General features: G+C 38.4%; 1 pseudogene; it reads left to right on the plus strand.

Moving 5' to 3' along the window:
- Positions 1-516: 516 nt before the first annotated feature.
- The window catches only part of LOC117364242, a 40,809-nt pseudogene continuing 31,926 nt past the window's right edge, over positions 517-9,399 (plus strand).

Genomic DNA, 9,399 nt, shown 5'->3' on the forward strand with positions numbered 1-9,399 from the left:
CGGCACGCACACGTTAGAGCCCGGAGCATAAGTTCGCTACGGGCTGAAATCTCCAAGCCGGTTTTTTGTTCAGCAGCGGCAGATGACAGCTGGGCGGATCGCCCAGCTAAAAGGCCCTAGGGAGAAAGAACACTGGAGAGGAAGGCTGATCGGCCCGTAGATCAGGACGGCAACACGAGTCTATCACAGAGCCCGGGATAGGCTCCGCGATCGACTCGCGTTGCCTTCCTGAGCTACTGGTCGATCGCGATCGACGCGTTGGGCACCCCTGTGCTACAGCATCGCACGATAGTCCTGAAATCTCTTTAAGCTAAACATGCACTAAAATATTATTCCTATTTTTCCCAGGGGATATGTTGAGGAAAAGCGTGGGTGTTCCTACGCTAACCAGTTAACACAGCTACATTACCATGTAGTAACTGGATAGCATATTGATACCTCGTGAGTTCTTGCTGCCTACAAAATTGGTGGTGGCAATTGCTCAAGCTGTAATTTTAAAAAAATGGCTGCGCACAAATGGCAACATTAGCAAGGTCAGAATCAATATCAAAACCAAAATCAGTATCAAAATCCAAACCAAAGACCACAAACACGTTCACAAAGAGGACAAAGATATCCATAATAGATAAAGAAGAGAAGATAATAAATCAAATGAAATTAAGAGAACAAAAAGATGGAGTATCGATAGTTAATCTATCTAAACATGTCCTTACAGAAGATGAACAGATGTTGCTATCCAAAGGTCTTTCGTTTGTTCCAACAACTCCTACTGACGATTTTCAAACGCAAATTGATATTGAAATATTTTTTCGTGCACTTAAAATTAAACATTTTTTCTCAAAAATAGACTCTGCTGATACAGAAGGTGAGACTTCGATAGTAACCCCTAAATCAACATGGATTCCACCAGGTCCTAGTGATCCAGTACTAGAGACGTTTCACAAATTGGTTTTGGCAGACATTGGAAAAAATAAACAGAATGAATCAATCTATATATATAAAATCGGAGGTGTGTATGTATGTGTGTGTGTGTATATGTGCCGCGATCACGCAAAAACGGCTTGACCGATTTGAACGAAACTTGGTATGCAGATCCCTCACTACCTGGGATGATATGTTCTGGGGGTCTCGCGGCCCACTTGCACACGTGGGCGGAGCTACAAACAAAATCAGATTTCACCCATTCATGTCAATGGAAAAAATGTAAAAAGCTGCCATTCTCACAGTAATTCAAAAACGGCTTGACCGATTTGAACGAAACTTGGTATGCAGATCCCTCACTACCTGGGGTGATATGTTCTGGGGGTCTCGCAGCCCACCTGCACACATGGGCGGAGCTACAAACAGAAAATCAGATTTCACCCATTCATGTCAATGGAAAAAATGTAAAAAGCTGCCATTCTCACTGTAATTCAAAAACGGCTTGACCGATTTGAACGAAACTTGGTATGCAGATCCCTCACTACCTGGGGTGATATGTTCTGGGGGTCTCGCGGACCACAACTCTATGTTGCTTGCTCAAGGGTGGGTTCACCCAAGAATTTATATGTTCTTGCTCCAGGAGGTGAAACTAAAATTGTTGTTTATAATCACGTTTTGCGTTAGTTGTATTGTATTCATTTTGTCAAATATTTCACATTATAATTTGAATATTGTACTTTTTATTAAGCTGTAAAAAAATAATTTCATTCACCATTATAAAGTATCTTTATTTGAATCCATTTACAGTGTTATTGCTATAATTAAATACCCGTGCAACGCCGGGGCATCAGCTAGTATATAATAAACATAAGCAACATCACAATTTAAATAAAAATGAATGATTAGCGATTAAAACGCTTATGGCGGATACAGATCTGGTAATAAGAAGGGCAGACAAAGAGGTAAGATAGTTCTACTAAGTAAGGAACTATACTTAGAAGAAGCATATAAGCAACTTGTCAGTGAAGATTATGAAGTTTTAACGTCTGACCCTACAGAAAGTATACAACTGAAAATTAACATTCTAACAAAAGAAGCTTTGGATAAGGGATATATTACTAAAAGAGAATTTAGATTTTTAAATGTCCTATATCCTAAGATACCGATCTTCTACTTACTACCTAAAATCCATAAATCAATATCTACTCCACAAGGCAGACCTATTGTATCCAATCGGGATGCTATATTAGAAGCCTCCTCCATATATATTGATAAATGTTTTCAACCATTTGTGAAACAGACTGGTGCATATATACAGGACACGACAGAATTTCTTCGAAAATTAAATGCTATAGTTCCTGATCCCCATTGTCTGCTAGTGACGATTGATGTATGCTCTCTTTACACTATCATCCCTCAGAATGAAGCAATAGATATCATTACAGAAACTTTAGATCAAAGAGTTAATCCTAAAGTACCCACTGAATTTCTGGTTACTTTAGCATAAGCAGTTTTGACTGATAGCTTTTTTATGTTTGAGAATACCTTGTTCCAACAAAAATCTGGTGTTGCCATGGGTATTACTATGGCCCCCCCTCAGTAGCAAATTTATTTATGGATAAATTTGAAAGACAATGGATATATCCCTCCAAATATTTTGACAAGATTAGGACATGGATGAGCTACATTGATGATATCTTTCTCATTTGGAATGGTGAAGAGAATGAATTGCTCCAGTTCCTAGTATATATCAATGAATGCCACCCTAAAGTAAAATTTGCGCACATTTACAGTTATGTACAGATTCCTTTTTTGGATGTTCAAGTTAGCATTAGAGACGACAGTTTTGACACAGAGGTTTATTTTAAGCCCACTGACTGTAATTCAGCACTTCTTTTCTCTAGTGCCCATCCGTTCACACTCAAGAGAAGCTTACCCTATTCTCAATTTTTGAGAATAAGGAGAATATGCTCCTCTACAAGTGGATTTAGGAGACAGGCTGACACATTAAAACAAAAGTTTTTACAACGAGGATATCCCCCTAGTATAGTTAAAGCAGCCTATAAAAGGGCATATCATAACCATAGGGATAGTTTATTAACACCTAAAGATAATACACAATGAGAGAACGATCGGGTTATGACCTGTGTTCTAACGTATTCGGGGAACTGCTATCAGACGGTTCGTTCCCTAAGGAAACATTGGGACATACTAAAGATTGCAGGGGTGTTCCAGGATTTCCAACTTCAGATAGCATATAAGAGAAAACGGAACCTTAAAGAACTATTGTGTCCCTCTGTATTTCCAGAGGGAGATATAAATGCTGCAGTGATACATCAAGGACATTATAGCTGTGGGGCATGCCAAATGTGCAAAATAATGATGATCTCTAATAAATTCTGCAATCCAATAGATCATTAATGCTCTTAAGCATTCTTCAAACTGTAAATCACAGGGTGTAATATATATTTTACAGTGTCCATGCAAGTTAATTTATGTTGGACAAACATCTTGAAGATTTAATATAAGATTGACTGAACATAAAAGCAATATTAAGAATCGAGTGTTAGGAGCTCCCTTAGCCAAACACTGCGTTGAAAAAAGTCATGATTTTTTCTCCCTCAAAGCCACTATTATTTAGATTGTTCACCGGAGTAATAGAGGTGGTAATTTTAAATGATATTTAGCCCAACGGGAACAGCGTTGAATCAACCGACTGGGATCTTTATCGCCAAAGGGTTTAAATAAGAATGTAGAGTGGCAGCATTTCTACTGATCCCTTTTAAATTGATTATTACATGGTCAGGAGATCTACCAGCTAGTACTGTACTCCCTTAAGGGTTAATGTCAGGAACAATGATGTCAGCACGTAGTATAACGTTCATAGTCAGCACATTACTGTGCTAGTATAAAATGTATGCCGGTGCCATTTTTTCTCGGTTTGAAAAATCTCTGGCAGCCGTGAATAGTAAGTTGTATTGTGTTACAATGGTACTAAGAAGTAAAATGATAGTAAATGTAATTATCTTCTTTTTTACTTTAACTGTATCATAGATGCTTGAATGCTTTTGCCGTTGGCCCTGAAGCAGTGGAATAAGTGTTGTATCCACGAAACGGCAGTGGCAACAATCTAGCAGCAGATAATGAAACATTCGAAGCTGTGGCAGTAATGAAGCACATGAAATAAGATTGAGATAAGTGCTCAGTTGCTAGCTTTTTTCAAACTAAGGAATAGTTGCATCTACTATATGAAGATTTAGTCATTTAACATATTTAAAATTATTTATTAAAAACTATTTAAAAATATTTATATAAAAATTATTTTAAAATATTAAAATATATATTCTCAGGTTTTTCCGGCCAATGACTGGAGCTAAGGAGCTAAATAAATTACGCTGATAGTCTCAGTCTGTGATCAGGACTGTGCATAGGCTCCGATTCTGAGTCCTTTTCCTGAGTTTATTTCTTATAAGACACCATAAACTGAGGTGATTGTGGATGCACTGTTCCTAAGAAGTGGTATGATTATATATAATAGGTTGAATCCTTTGAGCCACTTTGGGTGATACCCCTTGAGGTAACATTAGCACATGGCCATTAATCTGAAAAATGGATAAAAGTCATTTTTACTGCTATGATAAAAATGGCCCTAGTGTACAGGAAAGATCCGTGTAATAATGTACTAAGACCACATTTAACCACAGCTTTGTAAAAGGACCCTATGAACATAAAGATATTTGGTTATGTGCCAGCATACGAGTGTTATATACATTTTTTTTTCTAGAAAAAAATGTTTACACTGCATGCATCCAGCCCATAAACTTCGGTTTCTCTTGTGTTTCAAAACAGGATCTATATTGGCAGATTCTATTCTAAAACACTGTTGAAACTTGAGAGGCATAGAAACAGGCCAGAACGACTAACAAGGCCCTGCCACAAAAGGGATGGAGGGTGGGGGGGGGGGGGAGAGAGAGGAGCAGAGTAGAGGAACCAATGAAAGAAGAAAGGAAGGGAGGGACAAGGTGAGTGGCGTATGTGAGCTTAATTTGCTCTAGGCATGTCTTCTCTTCTTTTTCTCTTTTTTCTTCTTCGTTAATAATGTAAACTACTTTATTGTAATTATTTCATTTGTTTTGAACTTGAGCGACTGGTTGCAGGCTGATTTAAGGATCCCCAAGCAAACTATCAGAAGGGATCCCTGGAGCAAGAAGACTATAATCCCAGAAGATATGTGAGCAGCTCTAAGTGTGACCCTCCTGCACTGAACCCCCCCCCCCACCACCACCACCACCCCATACACACACACCTCGCACTGTATGATCTGCTGTGCTGAAAAATATGCCATTGACTGTTCCTTTAAAGAAAAGATTCACAGTATTTTAGCTCTTCAGCTTTCATCTGCTTCCTTAGCATATGAAAAACAAGGTTACACAGTTATAGGCCTCACTCTTCAAATACATAACTACTTCATCTAAAACTGACCCTCAACTTTTTGATGAACCATTTCACACATCTCTGCTCTGTAAAAATTGCTAACTTTGTACATGTCAATAAAGAAGAAAGGCAATTATGGTAGGCCTTAGTGTATTCCCCAACCTCCCTAAATTTATCAGGGCCCTTTAGAACTGGAAAGCAAACACGAGTCAGAATATCATTATTCATTTATTATTTGATCACATTGAAGTAATGTAGAAAGAATGGAAATATTCATTATTTATAGGGTATAATTCATATCAAGGTCTGAAATTACTTGAGGCTGAACAAATAGTACTTACTAAGGCTAAAAGTCATTTACAGGGGTGTTATATATGCATGATATCAGAAAGTAAGACCCACAGAGTAAAAGAGCTGAATACCAGTAAAAGCACAGTTTCCACATTAAAATGGCTTTTTATTGATCTCTAATGTGTCTTTGCCAGCAACAACCTGCTCATAGCACATTCCACATGCCAATATGCCGCCATTCTAAAGTCTATTTTAAATCACTGTTCAGCTGTCAATGTTTTTCATTAAAAGAATTGCCTAAAGGATAGTCTACTTTATTAAAATATTTGTGATGCCTAATCCTTCTGGTAAACAAGCCAGTAAAATTGGTTTCCTGTTAAACACTTCTGACTATCAAAATGAATTATGTCAGTCCGTGATGTAGGAGCCCCAAGCTACCCTGCAGGAAACAATTAGGTTGGCATTTCTCATAATCAAACATTTATAATCACACAGTAAGTGGTGTCATACTGATAATTTTGTCATATAATGTTTGACATGTTGATGTGCCAAATATGATGATTCTGTATCCTAATTTTTAGGGGTGTGTAGGCAAACATTTTTATCGTGTTTCATTTTCTGTATCATCTGTAAGAATTTTGATTAGTGTTTTTTGGTGTTTTTTTATTTTCATTTCAGGGAGCAATGTTCTTAAAATTGTGCACAGTTTGCTAAGAGTGCACAATATTTTTTTCAATGTGCACTCATCACAAATAGTTCCCCTCTTTTACGAACGTGTGGAGGGGCATAATCAAAAAAACCATCTAAGTCCCTTTTTGGCCTAAGGCCTTAAACGTTGAAAGCAGAAGCAGGGAAAATGTCCATAATCAAAAAAAAACATCCTTTTTTTGATAATGGCCTGCCTCTACATTCAGCTGTTTAAACGCCCAGACCACCACTATGTCTACACTTATCCCCCCACGACGTCTACACTTATACCTCATAATGAACCAAAAAAACGCCTAAGCCCCAAACGTCCAACACAAGGGCTTTTAGGCAAAGGAGGAGCCAGTCCTTCGCCTAAAAGCTGGATTCTGTAACCGGTGTATGTCAAAAACAACACCGATTACAGAATTCCCCCCACCTTAAAATGATCTGGACAGGAAGGAGCCCAAGCCCTCTTGCCCCGCCGACTCCTCAGGTCAAGGCAGTTTGGGTAGAGGAGTGATGGCATCGCGGTAGGGGAGATGAGGCATCTCTCCTGCCGCGATCATTGCTGTAGGCAGGTTGCTGTAGCCGCTGAGCTGATTGCAGCAGCCACCATCAGCTCAGCGGCCCCTTTTTCGGCACTTAGACCTGTTTTGACTTTGTCTAAGTCAAAAAAGTATAAGTGCCGACTAGGCAACCTGCCTAAGGTTTTGGTTATACCTGCTGCACGCCTAGGTGTAGGTCGGCCCACCTCCCACCCACCGCCCGCCCTTTCCCCTCCTCTAAACACGCCTCTTTTCTCTCTGTGCTTTTAGTGGCAGGGGAAAGGCCTAAGCTGGTTTTAGATACGTCTAAAACCAGCTTTGGTTATGGGTACTTGGACGATCAGGCTTTTTGATCGTCCAAGTAGCCATTTAGGACACTTTTTAGACGTGTTTTTTTTTTATTATGAACCCCATAGCACGGGTTTTAGCGCCGGCAGTGATGGTAACTGCTCTGACTTTCATAGAATTCCTAAAAGAGAGGGCGTATGCACTTTTCATAAATAGCTCATGCTCTTTAAGACTGGTAGACACTCTTCATAGACTATATACACACTTTACAGCAGGGGTGTCCAATGTCGGTCCTCGAGGGCCGCAATCCAGTCGGGTTTTCAGGATTTCCCCAATGAATATGCATTGAAAGCAGTGCATGCAAATAGATCTCATGCATATTCATTGGGGAAATCCTGAAAACCCGACTGGATTGCGGCCCTCGAGGACCGACATTGGACACCCCTGCTTTACTGCATTGGAATAAATAAAACAAATTTTTAGGGCCCCTTTTACAAAGCCACAGTAGCAAGTCCTAGCAAAGCAAATGAGTTGCAGACCATAGGAACTGAATGGGCCACGTTGAATTTTGCCACTCGGGAATCGCTACCGTGGCTTTGTGAAAGGGGCCCTTATTTTTTTTTCTATCATTTTGTGACAAAAATGACATGATATGACACAGGAAATATCATTTAAGGAACTTTTATGTTACTTTGTCTTAAATACCTTTGTGTTATTTCATGTTCACATACGCAGTTTTCTTTATCATACCTTGTATGTTTGGCAAGCAATTAGCAATATGTAGAGAGACTGATATTTCATCAAAAACAGAACTCAATTTATCATCTCAGACCTAACAAAAATGCATTACCAAACTGTATTGCTACCTTCGGTGAAAAAAAAAAAAAATTCATATCCTATGTTTGAAAAATAAATGGTGAAAAGTCCCATGCATCTTGAAAAAGCCAAGAAAACCCTCTTTGAGTATCTGTGTGTTTTTAAGTCAATTCACACTTTCTAAATATATTATCAACTTAATTATGGGCCCTTTTATCAAGCTGCATTAGAGTTTTTTATCGCCAGCCACTGCTGACGCTCAAAGGAATTCTATGAGCATCGGAGCTTTTATCGCAGTAGCAAGTGATAAAAAAAATCCTAATGCGGCTTGATAAAAAGGGGGGCCTATACTATGTATAAAACTCACGCAGAGTTGCCCTGTTAATAATATCAGCATCTGGAAAGGATGGAGAAAGAGTATCACGCAGCTTATGGAATATCAACATAAAGTGATGGCCCTGATTTAAACTCCTCTGTTATCATGCTGTGCTAGAGGGTTTTAGCATGGGCCAGCCAGGTAAGTGCTCCGACGCTATGAGCATCGGAGCAAGAACAGCTGCCATTTCTATCATGGGAGTAAGGTTGTGGAACAAATTAACTGGACTGCTAAAGAGCGTTATTAGATATTCAAAAGTTCAAAAACATCCTTAAAACCACACTATTTTTAGAAGCATTTCAATAATGTTGAATGCTGGATTTAAGACGAATTATAATGTAATGATCTATTTACAATGTGATTATTCACCTGTAACCCAACATTTATTCATTCAATTTATTTATTCATTCAATTTTCTATACCGTTCTCCCAGGGGAGCTCAGAACGGTTTACATGCATTTATTCAGGTACTCAAGCAGTTTTCATTCTCTGTCCCAGCGGGCTCACAATCTATCTAACGTACATGTTTGTAAAAGTCCTGTTTATCATATTCTGTGCATGTTATTATTGTAATGCCACCTAGATACATTGAAATAAACAAAATAAATTTACAAAATAGGTTGAAATAAACAAAATAAATTTACCGCGTTGGATCGCGCTGGATCGCGTTGTAGCGCAGCTTTAATAAAGGGGCCCTTAATCTTTGAAATACATAAGACCCATTTGTTCCATAGAAAAAAAATGGGGATAGCTCAATATAACTGAAGCCATAGGATAAAACAATTCTAAAATCTTGTAATGCATAACTCAGTTATACGAGTGAAGAAAATAAAGATGATAAAAACCCAGCCAGGCATGTAAAAATCACTTATGGCTTTAATTATCTCATCAGAGAAAATTAATTGGGGAAACTCTCACAGATATTCAATAAGGGAATCTGTAAAACATGAGAACTAATATGTTATAGTTAAGCTAATATTCTTAACATACAAGCTATGTAACACTTGCATCTGATGGATAAATAGAATATATAATTTAATA

The sequence above is a fragment of the Geotrypetes seraphini genome, chromosome 7 (assembly GCF_902459505.1).
Source record: "Geotrypetes seraphini chromosome 7, aGeoSer1.1, whole genome shotgun sequence".
In the NCBI taxonomy this organism is placed as follows: domain Eukaryota; kingdom Metazoa; phylum Chordata; class Amphibia; order Gymnophiona; family Dermophiidae; genus Geotrypetes; species Geotrypetes seraphini.